The sequence below is a fragment of the Lampris incognitus genome, chromosome 3 (assembly GCF_029633865.1).
Source record: "Lampris incognitus isolate fLamInc1 chromosome 3, fLamInc1.hap2, whole genome shotgun sequence".
NCBI classification, from domain to species: Eukaryota; Metazoa; Chordata; class Actinopteri; order Lampriformes; family Lampridae; genus Lampris; species Lampris incognitus.
The window spans coordinates 24,339,487-24,358,714 of NC_079213.1; positions in this window are offsets into that span (position 1 = coordinate 24,339,487).

Genomic DNA, 19,228 nt, shown 5'->3' on the forward strand with positions numbered 1-19,228 from the left:
GTTTGGAAGTGATCAACGTTATTCGGTTTGCCTATGGTTGGTCATAATGTATTGGCTCATCAATGTATATACAGTCCATATAAACGTTAAGTCCCAGCAGGACAGGACATAAACAACGAAGTAATTTTTCAGAGCCTTTCCTCATGCAGTTGCTGCTCTTTGGCCCCTTTAGGTAGTAATAATAAATCCTTGGTGGGCACCACACAAAAGGGAGCCACTCCATAATGTGTTTGGATGGCTCAACAGCATGCTTCCACCATACCCTTGTCAAAACTGGGAAATGAACCATGATGAAAACACATGTCGTACCGTGCCTGTAAAGGCACAACTAGAGGTACACCAGGGCTGAAACCCAGTCATACATTTATGGGAAACCGTCTCAAAAAAAAAAAGAAGGGAAAGCTGCATAGAGGACAACGTCAGAAGTCAATGCTTCAGCAGCATATAACAGAGAGGTCAGTAAGTTGTGCGTTCAGTCATCACATCTGGATGTCATTCAACATTAATGTCACATCATATCATCTACTGTCAGAGTATAGAGCCATGGATGAAATCTTACCATGGATGCAGGTTCAAAAATGCAGATTTTTTTCAATTACTTTATGCTTTAATCGCTTCAGATTGACTCACTGCTAACAACAAGCGCCTGTCATGTTGTATTTCTAATCTATTCCATTCCTCTGGATGAGGACCGATTGTCCAAAATAGGCACGAGTCCAGGAAACTGAACAGTTTATTTTCTTATGTACAGAAAATGTTTTAAAATACCAGCTGTAGACTACCACTGAGGAAAAGAAGAGCGCACGTCGCCTGGGACTTGTTACCATTGTTTGTTTTCTATTCTGATGTGACCAAAACAAACACACACGCACGCACACACACACACACACGTGCAAACTCTATAGGTCATAGTCGTTTAAATAAACCTTTGTCCCTCCTATATTTTTGCCTGGAAAAGCTGCAAACTAATTGAGGTTGAAGTTCAAGGTCTACTCGATTTTTCCTATATTTTTACTCTTTAAAATACTCTTTGTAGTCACCGACTAAATGTATCATCAGTGGAGACGTGTGATGGCTGTTAATAGTCAGGGTGTATATAATGTGTTGAGCAGGGCATGTTTAGACTGAGTCCATATATTTTGTTGTAACATCATTTATACATTTTTCTATAATTCCGATGTTGATTGTATTTTACTCTTACCTTGTTCGCATTAAACACGTTTGACACTTTTCCTTGTAATTGTTTTTTTTTCTCCTTTTGGATTATTTCCCCTTTTTTCTCCCCAATCGACTCTGTGCATAACTGTAGTCCACTGACTTCCGGTTTCTACTGCAGCGGTCATACCAGTTTCCTGTTTGTTGGCGCGTACTATTGGTCTTTCGGTCATGATGTAAACACCGCCATCTTCCAAGTAACGTTAATCATTGTTATTAGCTGTTAGCACGGATTTTTCTTACTAACTCTATTAGTACATCAAATATTTTTTTCAAATTAACAATAAGCAATAAGATCATAGATTTTATCTGGTAAGATTTTAGGTTATATATATATATATATATATATATATATATATATATATATATATATGTATATATAGTTAAGTGTTATTATTTAATGGCGCCCTTACTCATTGTATTACGGTCCATTCGGATGTGACGTTGCCACTTTCTCAGTGTGCGACAGTGTGTGTTGTAAGAGTCGGTAGTAGAACGTTAAGACCTGCTGTATACGCCCATTTCACGCCGCGGCCATCTTGGATTAAAAAAAACCAAGCGGTGGGAATTCAGCCACGCCCCCTTCTTACTTCATTGAAAACACTGCTGGAAGCAACATGTCGTACTGCTGTGTACCATCCTGCAACTCCTATCAAAGAAGGGAAAGAGATAAATCCTTGATGTTTCACCGCTTCCCCAAACGCCTGCACACCCGTAAGGCATGGGTGGTGAAAATTAAGAGGGATACAGGGCCACATTTTCAGGTAACTACCAATACCTTCACCTTTACCTAGCTAGCTGGCTGGATAAGCTAGCTAACAACTTTGCTAGGGAGCTAGCTAGCTAGCTTTCTGGTCTAACTACAACCATAACAGTTAACATGTTGCTGACAGTAACGTCAGATATCATTTGTCTAATATTATAGATCACAGACAACACCAGGGTGTGCTCAAAGCACTTCACCGAGGACTGTTTTCGCAAGACGTTTCTTGGGCTGACAAAACTGAAACCCGGAACTCTACCGACCATTTTCCCATGGTCAAATCAACCTACGCCGAGGAGGTAGCTAAGTTTACTAACTTTACTAGCAGACAGACATCACGGTAGGTCATGCAGAGCTATAATAACGTTAGCTGGATGTTGGCATGAAAATGATTTTAGGATGTTGATGAAATGAACCATAATACCTGCCATTAATAGCTTGTATTTTTAGGGTTCCTGTTCGTGGTGGTCAACCTGCTGGGGAGGTGACACCCGAGTCAGCAGATGAGTGAGTAACGTTTACAGTTGTGCACTCATGTTTACAACTAAATTCCACATTAAGATGCCATATAGCTAAATGTTTACTCCTCCTGCTATTATTGCAACAGACATGATGTACATGTAGGCCTACTGTATGCATTGAGCTGCAGAGGTTGCATGTACATTTAACGTTACTGTATGCACTGAGCTGCAGAGGTTGCATGTACATTTAACGTTACTGTATGCATTGAGCTGCAGAAGTTGCACCATGTACAGACAGTTAAATAATATTGGGGTGACCAGTTTCACTGTGACTAAAACATTAGAAGGGAGACAGAAGTTTGACGTTGAAAAATGTTTGCTCCTGTTTGTAGTCGCATTGGTGACTTAATAGCGGAAGAAGATGAAGAGGAACATGAAGAGGAACATGAGGGAGATAGGTGAGTTATTACTGTCAGTACAATACAATTTTTCTAACATGTAGATTACTGCATTGTATAATATGTATATATATATATATATATATATTCACTAATCTTTCAATAGTGGATAGCTCTGTTCTGACACATCATCTTGATAACAGGAAAATGTGTGGATTTATATTGCTTCCCACATGTATGACATATCCTCATGTGTCCAGTGAGGTTTGGGCGACTCTACCTGATCATGACCACGACGTGAAGCCCCTTTCTGTGGAAGACGAGCTTGACGCAGTAAAGAAACGCATCGCTTTCCTGGAGGACGAAAATAAAAAGCTGAAAAGTGAGCGTTTTGGTCTAGAACGCTTCCAGTGTGCGCCCAATCTGATCAGGTTTTACACTGGTTTTAAGGATTACCACACCCTCAAAGCACTCTTCCTAGCTTTACAGCCTACTGCAGAGTCTATGGTGCGATGGACTCAAATGCAAAGGAACAGCCATAACCTAGAACACATTTCTGTGTCTGGCTTCCATGCAGAGCATTTATCGCTGATTGATCAGTTTTTCCTGTTCTTGTGCCGTGTGAGGCAGGGCTTTGTTGCTCTGGATTTATCTGTATGATTCAATGTGTCGCCGGCCACAGTCAGCAGGAACTGTACGACGTGAGCCAACTATTTGCTCTTTATGTTAGGGACCCTCCCAATATGGCTTAGTAGAGCAGCAGTAGACGAGCTAATGCCACCAGTATTCAAGGAATTCTACCCAAACACAAGAGTGATACTAGACTGCACAGAGATCCGCATCGAGACAGCTAGTTGGAAGGTTTTGAACACCATGACATACTCCCATTATAAAAGTAACACTACACTGAAATCCCTAATTGGATCACTCCCTCAGGGTCAGTTAGCCTGGTAAGTAATCTATACACAGGATGTATTTCTGATAGGGAGATAACTAAGAGGTCAGGTGTTCTGGACCTCTTAGAGTCAGGTGATGAGGTCATGGCCGATAAGGGCTTCCTTATCAAAGACCTGCTCGATGAAATAGATGTAAAACTTGTCATCCCTGCATTTTTAGGCCCAAGTGGACAGTTTAGCTGTGATGAGCTCACAGACACACAGACTATTGCTGGATGAGAATACACGTCGAATGGTCAATAAGACGCATAAAGGAGTACCACATTTTTGATGGAGTCATACCCCTTTCACTAAGTGGAACAGTCAACCAACTGTGGACTGTGTGTGCTCTCCTAACAAATTTTCAGGGACCACTGTTTTAAACCTTTGTTAAATTCAGCTGACAAGAAAATAGTGCACACAAACCTTAGATAGATTGAAACATATTTAACTTCATTTCAGTACAGTCCCATTTTTTAGCCCACACCTTTAGATGAGCAATCACTATCTTAGTTTAGTAAACAATTGATGATTTGAGTTGGTAGCCAGTTCCAGTTTATTGCTACAACAGAATGACAGTTGACCGAACATATTTTAGTTTAAAATGAACCAACAGTTTTGTTAAAGTTAAAGGACAAAGAATGAAAATATTGCAGATGGGACAATCTAATGTATGAATATTGAATGTACAGTATAAAAATGAAATGTATCTTATTTATTTTATTGTGATTAAACAGCTTCTTTGAATACAGCCCTGTGTGTGTGTCTCTCCTCACTGGCACAGGAGAGGCAGAAAGTACTCGAAAAAGAAAAGATCCAGCTTAGTTTTCATATTCTCCCATTCCTCCGCATCAAAGTAGATTCGCTCCAGGTGGTAGTCATCTCGGCACTTCACAAAAAAGTCACACCACATCATCCCTGTGATTCCCATTTGTCCCATCATCTGATTGTAGTAGCCATGGCTGTGTTTGAGAGCAAAAGATCGATCTGGTCTTAGAGAAAGGTACGTGCACTCCACAAAGCTGTCTACATCAGGACACTTGATTTCCAGCAGTCCCTGAAGCTGACCGGAGTCATCCACCACCTTTCGGTTAGGGGATGCACCCAAATGTGGAGCGTTGGGGTTGATGGTGAAACCGCAAGTGGAGACCGAGTGTCTAGTTATTTCCTCATACTGTATAGCTGCAACGGGCTCCAACTCAATTCCTCTCATCATGGCCTGTGTCTGCACAGTCCTCTTCGGTCTCTGCCCCGGCTGCATTGATTTCCGATTGAGTACGAAGGGGGCGTGACTAAGTTCCCACCACTTGGTTTTTTTTAAATCCAAGATGGCCGCGGCGTGAAATGGGCGTATTTGCCTAAATAAATATGCCTAACGTTGAAGACTAAAGAGAAAACAGTCAAGCTTTGCTTATCCTCCATATGCAAAGAAGAAGATTGCGCACCCTAGCTCAACAGGTTATGGGCCCAGGCAGAGTTGGACACAAGCCAGCATTCCGGAAGAAGTTTAACGCGAATCATTACACGGAACTTCTACAGGCTATGTGGACCAGCTTGGAGATAAGTGAGCGTTTATATCACAGAGTTTCTTAATCTGTGTTTATATTATCAGCAGAAGTTTTACGCGACGTATTGTGCGTTAGCCAATGAAGCTAACAAGCTAGCTTAGCAAAGAAAAAGTATAGCAAGCTAGTAGGCCATGGTAAAATTAGCGTGTTAGCAAAATGGCAAGTAGAGCAACAGGAGTCTTGGCACCGCAGCTTTTCGACGGATCCGAAGATAAGTATGACCTTTGGGGAACAAGATTCCTAGGCTGCTTACATACTCTGAAGCTAAAAGAGACTATTTTACGTGAGCCCACTGGCGCTAGCGAATAACAGTTAGCTGAAGATAGGAGGAAGAATGCTGATTGCTATGCTGAGCTAATAAGACTGATAGATGATAAAAGCCTCTCGCTGATAAGACATGAAGCCGCTGATGATGGCATAGTGTCAACCAAATCAAGGCAGTGGAAAAATGCCATGAACGAGGAGATGCGATCACTGGAAGAGAGCGAGACCTTAAGCCTTACCCAGTTGCCACCAGGTAAACAGGCAGTAGGGGGTAGATGGGTCACTCAAGTGTGACATTGATGGATCTGATAAGTACAAGGCGAGATTCGTAGCAAAAGGCTACAGTCAGAAACCAGGAACTGACTACGAGGAGACATTCTCACCCACAGCTGATGTAATGACAAAGCCAGCCACCAAGCTAAAGCTAAAGAGGTTTGCTCAAGACATGTTTGGCACTTAGAAGTGTAAAGAGTGTGTTCTCATTGTCAAGGTAAAGAAGAAGCCTTATTTTTGTTGTTTTGTTTTTCTAGGTAATCCAGTGAGCTAAAATCGAGTGGGGGTGTTAAGTGTTATTATTTGATGGCACCCGTACTCATTGTATTACGGTCCATTCGGATGTGACGTCACCACGTTCTCAGTGTGTGAGTGTGTGTGTTATAAGTGTGCTACACTGTGTGTTGTAAGAGTCCGTAGTAGAGAGCTAAGACCTGCTGTATTTGCCTAAATAAATATGCCTAACGTTAAAGGCTAAAGAGAAAACAGTCAAGCTTTGCTTATCCCCCATACGCAAAGAAGAAGATTGGGCACCCCAGCTCAACATGTATATATATAAGGTAACATTTTAGGTTAGATTGGCTATATAGCTATATATTAGATTAGATAGTGCACGCAGGCGAGATGGTTGGGCGTTCCTGTTGTGTGAAGAATTGCCACAGCAAATCCCACGATCGCTCCGGTAATAAGCCCGAGAATGGGTTACGCTTTTTTTCTTTCCCTTCTTGGAAGAGAAACGACGGAAAGAACATAGAGGACTTAACCAAGAGGCGCAGGATGGCCTGGGTTGCAGCATTGAGACGCAAATCGATCACATTCTTTAAACATCTCATTGAGGTAAGGGTAAAGGCAAATGTAACGCTAATATATGGCTAAGTCAATGGCTAAAGTGTTAGCTAATTCGTAAACAATGCCTCTGATCCTTGGAAGATGGCGCCCGTTGTCGCATTGCCCTTGGAAACGGCACAAGTCCGAAAGACCGATTGACAATGGCATATTTTTCGCGATGCCTGCAAGATTTACCGTGGATAAATGTCAACGACATGCAAAGAATTGTTGACAAACTTTCACCTGCACCTACCAGCAAACGGGTGAAAAGTTTCAAGTTGTACATATCAAGTTACGTCCACAATTCCGTCCGTCCGTCCGTCCACTGATCCTCGTAATTGTGGACGTAACTTGATAGAAGCTTGTAGAAACCGGAAGTCAGTGGACTACAGTTATGCACAGCCAATTGTACTTGGCCAATTACCCCACTCTTACGAGCTGTCCCGCTCGTTGCCCCCCCCCCCTGCCGATCCGGGGAGGGCTGCAGACTCCCACACGCCTCATCCAATACACGTGGAGTCACCAGCCGCTTCTTTTCACCTGACAGTGAGGAGTTTCACCAGGGGGACGATGAAGCACGTGGGAGGATCACGCTATTCCCCCCAGTTCCCCCTCTCCTCCGAACAGGCGCCCCGACCAACTAGAGGAGGCGCTAGTGCAGCGACCAGGACACATACCCACATCCGGCTTCCCACCCGCAGACACGGCCAGTTGTGTCTGTAGGGACGCCCGACAAAGCAGGCGGTAACACGGGGATTCGAACCGGCGATCCCTGTGCTGGTAGGCAATAGAATGCCATGCCACCCGGGCACCCCCTTGTAATTGTTTTCATGTCATTGATTTCCACTCTCAAATATTTGCCAATTAAGGTTCTAGTTTTATGCAAGTGCCGTCAGGTGTGACGAAACAAAAAAAAAGACCGCCGGGCTGTGTGTCATCGTGCCTGCAAAACATGACAACAACCTGCACTTAGACTTCTGTATATAGAGCATATGTGCGCACACAAATTCTGCAAACAGGCAAAGAATCGTCTTGTGTTTTATCTCACCTCAAATGTGAACAAAAGAGACTATCGTCAGCGACAGATAACTGAAACGTTCAGTCTGACCACGCACCGCTCATCACAACAGCTGCGGTTCGAGTGTCGGGGTTCACCATGTACGGCGCGGAGGTCAAAGGTCATTGGGGCTTCAGATGGGATGAGGCTTGTCTGCTTGTTTCTAGACACTGGTTTATACAGTGTTTGGAAAGCATTACACAACTAACAGGATGGCATTCAGCGGAGGACGCACCAAGAGAGGGGGTCAAAAGACAAACACAAGCCAGCTGAAAGTCTGTCAAAGGACAAATTCTCTTTCCAACAAAACCAGAGACAACCGAGAAACAAATCCTGCGTCCCACATTGTTCTCAGAAGAAAGAGACATGAGTTAGGATAGAAAAGAAAGTCCCATTGTGATGAACCCAAAACGCTCCGAAGGATTTTAACATTCTGTTTTTATTCATCAGTCTTTTGAAGAGTTTCAAAAATGCTATCACTCGTCCTTGGCAAAATTCGTGCTGCTGGAGCATCCAGGTAGTGTAGTGGTCTATTCCATTGACTACCAACACAGGGATCGGCGGTTCGAATCCCCGTGTTACCTCGAGCTTGGTCAGGCGTCCCTACAGACACAATTGGCCATGTCTGCAGGTGGAAAGCCGGATGTGGGTATGTGTCCTGGTCGCTGCACTAGCACCTCCTCTGGTCGGTTGGGGCGCCTGTTCAGGGGGGAGGGGGAACTGGGGGGAATAGTGTGATCCTCCCCCACGCTACGTCCCTCTGGTGAAACGCCTCACTGTCAGGTGAAAAGAAGTGGCTGGTGACTCCACATGTATTGGAGGAGGCATGTGGTAGTCTGTTGTTACTGTTGTAAACTGACATCTGACATCCACACGCGCATCATGTAAAGTTGTGAACACTGTTTGTTGACAGACAGTAGGCCTATGTGTTATTTTGGCTCTGACAGTAACATTTTTAATGGGTCTGTACCATCCTGTTCATTCATAAACCAATAACACTGTTTGTTTGACAAGCAGTGTGTGTTATTTTGGCACACACAATAACAATAACTTCTTTCTTACGTTTTTTTTACTTAGTCTGTGCCATCCTGTTCATTCAGAAACTAATGGCCACCTTGGGCTTGCATGCCTGTGACCAGGGCTGGAATGTCAGGTGCGGTGCTTGTGACAGCCAGCCTACAGTCCTGGTGTACATGGAGTCTGTTGTGGGCTTTTGTTTTTATCGTTACAAGGGTACTGAAGGCTGAGAATAGTGAATGGGAGAATAACCCTTGTACCTGTGTGTTTGGCCAGTCTGGGTACAACAACGTGTCCATTGATTATCCAAAACTTTTTCTATCCGTTCTTGAAGTATTTCTTTGACACCGAGTCGGCTTGAAGGTCAGCAAGCTCATCATGGCTGCAGCCCCACCTGCATGCATCATGCAACAAGGTTCTGGTAGGGCAGATTATTGGATGAGAGATAGGAGTCCACAGCCACAAAAATATCTGGCCTGTTATTGTTGTGGTTAGATTGGTAGACATAAGAATGTCTTGTTTCAAGTCATCACTGTCATCACTCGTCTGACTGTTGTCGTTTCATCCAACTGAAGGGCAAAGGGAGCATTCCTAAGCTTCTCGAGCAGCTGGTTCTGACACTCTCCAGCCATTTTATCAATTCTGTCCCTGACGATGTTGTCTGCAAGTGGGGCGGTTTTCACTTTATCAACAGCGTGTGGGCCACACAGCCTCTCTACAATGCTCAGACAGGTGGGTTTGATAAGCTGCTCTACAACAGTGTGGGGCTTTTTAGCCTTGCCAATTAATAGCTGTTGTAAGTGTTATAATGAGTTAAACAGGACTAGTTTTATCATTATTCTTTTATGGGGTCCCCGGACCCTTTAGGGCATCACACAGGAAGTACATGTGTTCTGTCCGTCAGTCTATTGTGTATGTGCCATGTTTGTGCTAGCGGACGGTTAGTGCACTGCAATTCAGCTATGTATCGGTCCCATTCAGTTAAGTAACGCTTTCTTATTATAAAGTATACGTGTCGTTCAAGTTACTACGTTTTTAGCGATGAGGATAAAACGGGAGATAGAAGGCTGAAGTTTCGGCGAATAAAACTACATCTGATCGTTGTTTGCTAGCTAATTGAGCTAACGTTACGTTCATGAGTTCGAGTGAGAACGCCGACAGAGGAAACGGCGCCATGGCCACGTTTGGGACTATCAGTGAGTTTGTGGAGGAGAACGGGGACTGGACGGAATATGTGGGAAAGTTGGGACACTTTTTCTCTGCTAACGGAATTACTGATGAGGATAAACAGTGCTCAATTCTACTGAGTGTGTGTGGTGCGAAGACATACAAATTGATGAGGAATTTGGCGACACCACAGAAACCGGGCGACCTTTCGTTTGATGAGCTAGTCAAGCTCGTTCAGGATCACCACAATCCCAGGCCATCAGTGATCGTCCAGAGGTTTAAATTCAACTCTGGTCTGGAAGTCAGGTCAGTCTGTAGGCCAGTTTGCGGCAGTTACATCAGTTCTCAGAGCATTGTGAGTATGGGCTGATGTTAGAGGACATGCTCCGTGACAGATTTGTAGTTGCCATTAGTAACCACAGGCTTCAGCGTTTTTTACTAAGGGGGACCACGTTAACTTTCAAAAGAGCATTGACATTGGCTCAAGGAAGGGAAATGGCTGATAACAATGCAAAAGACACCCAGAGAGCTTGTGCTGGTGCGCAGGTGGGAGAGGTGCACCAGGTTAGGAGGGAGGCAGAAAGGTCTCGAGCAGTGGAGTGTTTCAGTTGTGGAGGGGCACATTATGCAAACAACTGCAAGTTCAAGGAGGCAGTGTGTCACAACTGCAATCTAAAAGGACTGCATGAAGGACGGGTCAGAAAAACCCATTGGATTTGCATCACGGTCATTGACACGAGCTGAGAAGGGCTACTCCCAAGGAGGGTCTAGCTGTTGTGTTAAATGTTTTCATCAGTACCTCTACGGTCAGGCATTTACCATATGTACTGACCACAAATTGCTGATGAGCCTTTTTAGTGAGCTTAAGTGTATTCCTTCCATAGCATCAGCGAGAGTACAGCACTGGGCCCTCACATTGTCAGCCTACCAGTACACCCAGTACACTATAGTCTACAGAGCAGGGGAGGACAACGCGGATGCACTTAGTCGGCTCCCTTTGCCTGACACACCCACCCAGACCGTGGTGCCTCCAAAGACAGGTTTCTTGCTGTAGAGACTGTCAACTTCTCCTGTGAATGCCAAACAAATCAAACAGTGGACAGAGAGGGACCCGGTCCTATCTCAGGTGAAAAGATTCCTCATGCAGGGTTGGCCCCCTGTGGTACAGGATGAGAGACTGAGGCCTTATGCTAAACGAAAAATGTACTGAGCATCCAAGACGGCTGTGTTCTCTGGGGCTCCAGAGTGGTGGTCCCACCTCAGGGGCATTCACAAGTAATGGAGGAGATCCATGAGGCCCACCCAGGGGCCACCCATATGAAAAGCTTAGTCGGGGCATATGCATGGTGGCCTAACATGGACCAGGATCTAGAAAACAAGGTGAAATCCTGTTCCCAGTGTCAGATAAACCAAAAAATGGCACCGCCCGCCCCACTCCATTCATGGGAGTGGCCTGACTGCCCGTGGTCCAGACTACATGTGGACTTTGCAGTCTTTTATGGGGCAGATGTTTCTAGTCATTGTAGACGCACATTCTAAGTGGCTAGAGGTACACCTGATGAGCAACATCACAGCCCCGGTGACGATTGACAAGCTGCGTCAAGTGTTTGCAACTTTTGGACTTCCTGACATGCTGGTGAGTGACAATGGTGCAACATTTAGCAGTGAGTTGTTCAAGGAGTTCATGGAAAGGAACGGCATCCGCCATGTCCGCACAGCACCGTTCCATCCTGCCTCAAATGGTATGGCCGAGAAAGCCGTGCAGACGTTTAAGGAAGGGCTTAAACGTATGACAGGAAGGGAGCCCATTGCAACAAAGCTCTCACGTTGGCTGTTTCAGTACTGCATAACACCACAAACAATGACAGGGCTCACACCTGCGGAAATGCTGATGGGCAGGAAGCCAAAGTCATACCTGGACTTGATGCATGGGGTGCAGAGGAAACAGGAGAAACAAAAGGAGAGGCACGATGAGCATGCCAGAGAGAGACATTCTGAGGAAAAGGACTGTGTGTATGTGAGAAACTTTGGCAGTGGTCAACACTGGCTGCCAGGGGTCATTCTAAAGCAGAGTGGTCCCATCTCTTTCATGGTGAAACGAACGAATGGTAGAGTGTTCTGCAGGCACCAGGACCACATCCATTGGTGCCACGGCACTCCTCTGCATCCAGACACCTCAGCAAGGGGGCATACAGGGGAGACAGAACAACGCTCAGCACAGGAGCGACACCCAGGGGCCGTGGTGACTACAGGAGTGAGTAATGAACTCAAAAGCTCACACATGCAACCCACTCCTGTGTTGACCAATCCAGGCCCAGTGGGAGACACCACACCAGTGTCTGCTGAGACACCACCATGCCCACTGGGAGAGACCCCACCGGTGTCTGCTGAGACACCGGGGGTAGTACTACGCCGCTCTCAGCGTAGTCACAAACCACCTGACAGACTAACCCTTTAAGACAGACTGAAGTCAGGGTGTTCATGTGTTGCATAAGTGGCTTACCTACTTCAGATGTTTACAGTGTCATGTGTCAAGTTATTGTTTATGTTCCCGGGCCTACGCTACCAAGTTTGAGAGTGTACAAGACTTCTGTTGTTACATATTTTTTTTTTCCACAGGGGAAATTTAGCTTAAGGGGAGTGGGGGAGAAGTGTTGTAAGTGTTATGAGTTAAACAGGACTAGTTTTATTATTATTCTTTTATGGGGTCCCCGGACCCTTTAAGATGTCACACAGGAAGTAAATGTGTTCTGTCCGTTAGTCTATTTTGTATGTGCCATGTTTGTGCTCGCGGACGGTTAGTGCACTGCAGTTCGGCTATGTATCGGTCCCATTCAGTTAGGTAAAGCTTTCTTATTATAAAGTATACGTGTCGTTCAAGTTACTACAATAGCCAACACTCAAATGACGCCTCTGTGGCTCTGTGCAAATCACTGCCTGCTCATTCAAATGCGTTTCTGATGTCGGCGGATCTTGATAGCGCCACCTGCTGTTTCCTCTCAAAAAATTCCTGACTTTCACCAAAAGCGTCTTGATGTTTTGTCTCTTGGTGTCGTTTTATTTTGCTTGGCTTCACGCTGTCATGCGTTAGTTTCTCACCACACCTGACACATTCTGGCCGAGACTCGTCCTGTCCTTCTATAAAACCAAAGTTAAGGAAGCTCTTGAAATAAAGCCTTTCTTTCTTGACACGAGTCATCTGCCCCTTTTATGTTTCTCAGCCATGTTGTTTCATTCATAAAGTGTTGCAGCTGACTGCAGGAAAAAACCAAGATGAGCTAACATTAGCTACTAGCTGAGGAGCTACCTGACAACACTGCCCGCGCTCACAGTTTCGATAGCGCAGATTGACGGGTCACAGAGGTGTGGTTACTAGGTGTAGCCCAACTACATTATAGAAGGGGGGGGGGACCAAAAATCCATCAATCCATTATCCGAACCACTTATCCTGCTCTCAGGGTCATGAGGATGCTGGAGCCTATCCCAGCAGTCACTGGGCAGCAGGCGGGGAGACACCCTGGACAGGCTGCCAGGCCATCACACAGGGCCAACATACACACACACACACACATACATACATTCATACCTAGGGACAATTTAGTATGGCCGATTCACCTGACCTACATGTCTTTGGACTGTGGGAGGAAACCGGAGCCCCCGGAGGAAACCCATGCAGACACGGGGAGAACATGCAAACTCCACACAGAGGACAACCCCCAAGGTTGGACTACCCCGGGGCTCGAACCCAGGACCTTCTTGCTGTGAGGCAACCGCGCTAACCACTGTGAGGGCCAAAAATTTATCTTTTTAAATATTTTTATATACAGACTTTTGTATAATATAAATTATCCAGTAAGTGAGTTATTATGCTTTTATTTAACATGTGCACTTTGACAACCTCAGAGCAGAAAAGCCTCGCGCACTCCCTGGGCTCTTGGGCACCCCCCCCCCCCCCAAGGGGTGCACAGACCCCAGGTTGGGAACCACTGTGCTAGCGTACAAAGAGAGACCTCGGCCTTCACCAAATACCTGGATAGACAAACTGAAGGCCCCGACCCAGTTACAAAGGAAACGTATAGGAGAGTGGACCGATCACAGGGGACAAGCGCCTCCTGATTTTTTTTTTAGGAATGAAACACCCCCATTAAAGTTCTTTAGAAATGTAATCAAAGCAAAGACATCTACAGACAGTGAACTATTTGAAGTAATATAAAATAGATGGGTCCAAGGCAAGAGAAGACAATCAACTTTTCCCTTTTCCTTTCTCAACATTCTGACTTCTGCATCACATTTATGTTTTGCAAAGGTAACTGATACATTATTCCTTGATCCTTACATTTACTGCCTCACTTTTTGGATATAACAAAACTTGAGGTAAACTTAGGTGATGCTATGTACAGTAATCCATTGTGAATTATGGTTTCCAAGACTCAATAATTTGCTTACTCTGTGTGAACTTGTTCACTGGGTGTCCTCTGTTTGGTAGTGATGCGATGGTGGTATCGTATTGTAATGGGTACTGTGAGCATCATACTAGTTTACTTACACTGCAAAATAAGATCATTTTGATATGCATTGTGATACATGACAGAGCTAGCGTGTTCTGCATTGTCATTACCTGTACAGAGGTGAGCGTCATAGAGAATTATGTTACGTTGGTATTATTCCACAATATCAACTCCAGTTTCACACGATACCACAATGCATCCTAATGTGTAACGAGCGGCACACTGCGAACACTCCCAGTCCAGTATTAAGATGTAAAAACTGCCAATGTGGTGAAAAATGAAGCTCTTTTCTACTGCGGCCTCAACTCTTTGGAGGATGTTCTTGAAATGAGTGACGCTCTCATCAATCAGTCGTGTTTTCAATCAAGCAGATCAATCCGCACGTACCGAGTGCAATACTGTTAAGACTTATGTTCTAATTGATAAAATGATTGCGTGCCATTAACAACCTTTCAGGAAAACTTGAAATCTTTGTCAAATTCTGAGCTAGGCAGCAACACACGCACTTCCTTTCCTGTCATCTGACACCAGATCGTCCGATACAATCATCAAGCCCAAGTTAAATATGCTTGTTATGCAATATGATGCCTCACACAACCCAGAGAGGTCGGAAGTTGCACGTGATATTTTGTCCCTCTCCGTGTTTGCAAGACTCGGTGTACAGAACTCATCTGTGTGTAGAGAATTGATCCAAAGTGACTCAATCACGCACTTGTGCTCATGTTTTTTGGCCTGTGATGCATTTTTTTGTTTTGTTTTTTGTGCTGAAGCATTCCTGTGCAGTGTCATCATATTCTGTAACACTGTTTTTATCCAATTGTGCTTCACCACATTGCTTTTTTTTTCTTTCTTTTTTGGCATCGCAGAAGTTGGTGCTGATATGATTTGGATGCTTTCACACTTTTTTCCCTCAGGGTGGCGTTAACTGGACAGATACTAACGTGCATTACCTATATGTACCACCAGATAGTGCTGCATACAACAAATGTGTCCATCGTGAAGCGCTCGACCCTTGCAAGGTGCTATGTTCGTTTGAAATGTGCAAATCACTGATCATCGAGACAAATGAATCGTAGATGGGGGGGGGGGTGAAAGCAATCACGAGCCGTCAGAATAATCATGTAAATACAACCTACCTAATCTCATTCAAAGCCGTTTCTGTTAAAGGGGGCTTTTGGCCTGAGGCCCATGTTGATGTAGTGGTGGCCTGCATTCCTGGCGTGATTCACTTGACACTTGATACACATGACAAACGATATGCACGATTCTCTCTGCCACGAAACGGGCAGGAATTATTTGGCTAAAATGGAAGAGAAAAAAAGGGTGCTGCAAAGGCCCTGATCTCTGCTGCTGTGCAGGAATGTGAAGGCTCTTACAGTTTAATCCCTAAAACTTCTGCGAGGGGGCAAAGCCGCTTGTGTGACCCAGCTGCCTGGCCACCTGAGTCCCATGCTGGTTACACGACTAACACCAAATTCCCCTGATGGGGTCATGTTCACACCGAGCCGTCTGATCAATTGTTCCACCTTTGTTTCATGCCATTAGCAATCATCAGTGTGTGTGTGTATGTGTAAGAGTGGCTGTCATTAGGGGGTTGGGGGGGGGGGCAGCAGACCTGTTGATTAGTCCTGGGAGGGCAGGGGGTCTGTTGATTAGTCTTGGGGGGGGTTGGGGGGGTCTGTTGATTTGTCTGACTGCAACAGGGAAGAAACTGTTCTTGTGATGTGAGGTTTTGGTCCTAATGGACCATTAGCCTCTTGCCAGAGGGCAGCGTCTCAAAAAGGTGGTGTCCAGGGTGGGAGGGGTCAGCAACAACTTTCCCTGCTCGCCTCAAGGTCCTGCATGGATGCTGAGAACTACTACTACTACTTTCGGCTGCTCCCGTTAGGGGTCGCCACAGCGGATCATCCGTTTCCATTTCTTCCTGTCTTCTGCGTCTTCCTCTGTCACACCAGCCACCTGCATGTCTTCCCTCACCACATCCATAAACCTCCTCTTTGGCCTTCCTCTTCTCCTCTTCCCTGGCAGCTCCATATTCAGCATCCTTCTCCCAATATACTCAGCATCTCTCCTCCACACATGTCCAAGCCATCTCAATCTTGCCTCTCTTGCTTTGTCTCCAAACCGTCCAACCTGAGCGGTCCCTCTAATATAATCGTTCCTAATCCTGTCCTTCTTCGTTACTCCCAGTGAAAATCTTAGCATCTTCAACTCTGCCACCTCCAGCTCCGCCTCCTGTCTTTTCGTCAGTGCCACTGTCTCCAAACCATATAACATAGCTGGTCTCACAACCATCTTGTAAACTTTCCCTTTAACTCTTGCTGATACCCTTCTGTCGCAAATCCATCCTGACACACTTCTCCACCCACTCCAACCTGCCTGCACTCTCTTTTTCACCTCTCTACTGCACTCCCCGTTACTTTGGACAGTTGACCCCAAGTATTTAAACTCAAATGCCTTTGTCACCTCCACTCCTTGCATCCTGACCATTCCACTGTCCTCTCTCTCATTCACGCATAGGTATTCCGTCTTGCTCCTACTGACTTTCATTCCTCTTCTCTCCAGTGCATACCTCCACCTCTCCAGGCTCTCCTCAACCTGCACCCTACTCTCGCTACAGATCACAATGTCATCCGCGAACATCATCGTCCATTGAGACTCCTGCCTGATCTTGTCCGTCAACCTGTCCATCACCATTGCAAACAAGAAAGGGCTAAGAGCTGATCCTTGATGTAATCCCACCTCCACCTTGAACCCATCTGTCATTCCAACCGCACACCTCACCATTGTCACACTTCCCTCATACGTATCCTGCACCACTCCTACATACTTCTCTGCAACTCCTGACTTCCTCATACAATACCAAACCTCCTCTCTCGGCACTCTGTCATAAGCTTTCTCTAAATCTACAAAGACACAATGCAACTCTTTCTGGCCTTCTCTATACTTCTCAATCAACATTCTCAAAGCAAACATCGCATCTGTGGTGCTCTTTCGTGGCATGAAACCATACTGCTGCTCGCTGATCGTCACCTCTCCTCTTAACCTAGCTTCTATTACTCTTTCCCAAATCTTCATGCTGTGGCTGATCAACTTTATACCTCTGTAGTTGTTACAGTTCTGCACATCGCCCTTGTTCTTGAAAATCGGTACCAGTATGCTTCTTCTCCACTCCTCGGGCATCCTCTCACTTTCCAGGATTGTGTTAAACAATCTAGTTAAAAGCTCCACTGCCATCTCTCCTAAACATCTCCATGCCTCCACAGGTATGTCATCAGGACCAACTGCCTTTCCATTCTTCATCCTCTTCATAGCTGCCCTCACTTCCTCCTTGCTAATCCGCTGAACTTCCTGATTCACTATCCCTACATCATCCAACCTTCTCTCTCTCTCATTTTCTTCATTCATCAGCCCCTCAAAGTATTCCTTCCACCTTCTTAGCACACTCTCCTCGCTTGTCAGCACATTTCCATCTCTATCCTTGATCGCCCTAACTTGCTGCACATCCTTTGCAGCTTGGTCCCTCTGTCTAGCCAATCGGTACAAGTCCTTTTCTCCTTCCTTAGTGTCTAATCTGTCATACAACTCACCATACGCCTTTTCCTTTGCCTTTGCCACCTCTCTCTTTGCTTTACGCTGCATCTCCTTGTACTCCTGTCTACTTTCTTCATCTCTCTGACTATCCCACTTCTTCTTTGCCAACCTTTTCCTCTGTATAATTGGCTGTACTTCCTCATTCCACCACCAAGTCTCCTTGTCTTCCTTCCTCTGTCCTGATGACACACCAAGTACCTTCCTAGCTGTCTCCCTCACTATTTCTGCAGTGGTTTTCCAGCCATCTGGCAACTCTTCACTACCACCCAGTGCCTGTCTTAACTCCTGCCTGAACTCCACACAACAGTCTTCCTTCTTCAACTTCCACCATTTGATCTTCGGCTGTGTCTTCACTCGCTTCCTCTTCTTGGTCTCCAAAGTCATCCTACAGACCACCATCCGATGCTGCCTAGCTACGCTCTCCCCTGTCACCACCTTGCAGTCTCCAATCCCTTTTAGATGGCGCCTTCTACATAAGATATAGTCCACCTGTGTGCACTTTCCTCCACTCTTGTACGTCACCCTGTGTTCCTCCCTCTTCTTGAAATACGTATTCACCACAGCCATTTCCATCCTTTTCGCAAAATCGACCACCATCTGTCCTTCCACATTTCTCTTCTTGACTCCATACCTTCCCATCACCTCCTCATCACCTCTGTTCCCTTCACCAACATGTCCATTGAAGTCTGCTCCAATCACCACTCTCTCCTCCTTGGGTACCCTCTCCACCACGTCTTCCAACTCATTCCAGAATTCTTCTTTTTCATCCATCTCACACCCAACTTGCGGGGCATATGCGCTGATAACATTCAGCAATAAACCTTCAATTTCCAGCTTCATACTCATCACTCTGTCTGACACTCTCTTCACCTCCAGCACGCTCTTGACATACTCTTCCTTCAGAATTACCCCTACCCCATTTCTCCTCCCATTCACACCATGGTAGAAGAGTTTGAACCCACCTCCGATACTCCTGGCCTTACTCCCCTTCCACCTGGTCTCTTGCACACACAGTATGCCTACCTTTCTTCTTTCCATCATGTCAGCCAGCTCTCTCCCTTTACCAGTCATAGTGCCAACATTCAAAGTTCCAACTCTCACCTCCACATGCCTACCCTTCCTCCTCTCTAGCTGCCTCTGGACATGCTTTCCCCCTCTCCTTCTCCTTCGCCCAACAGTA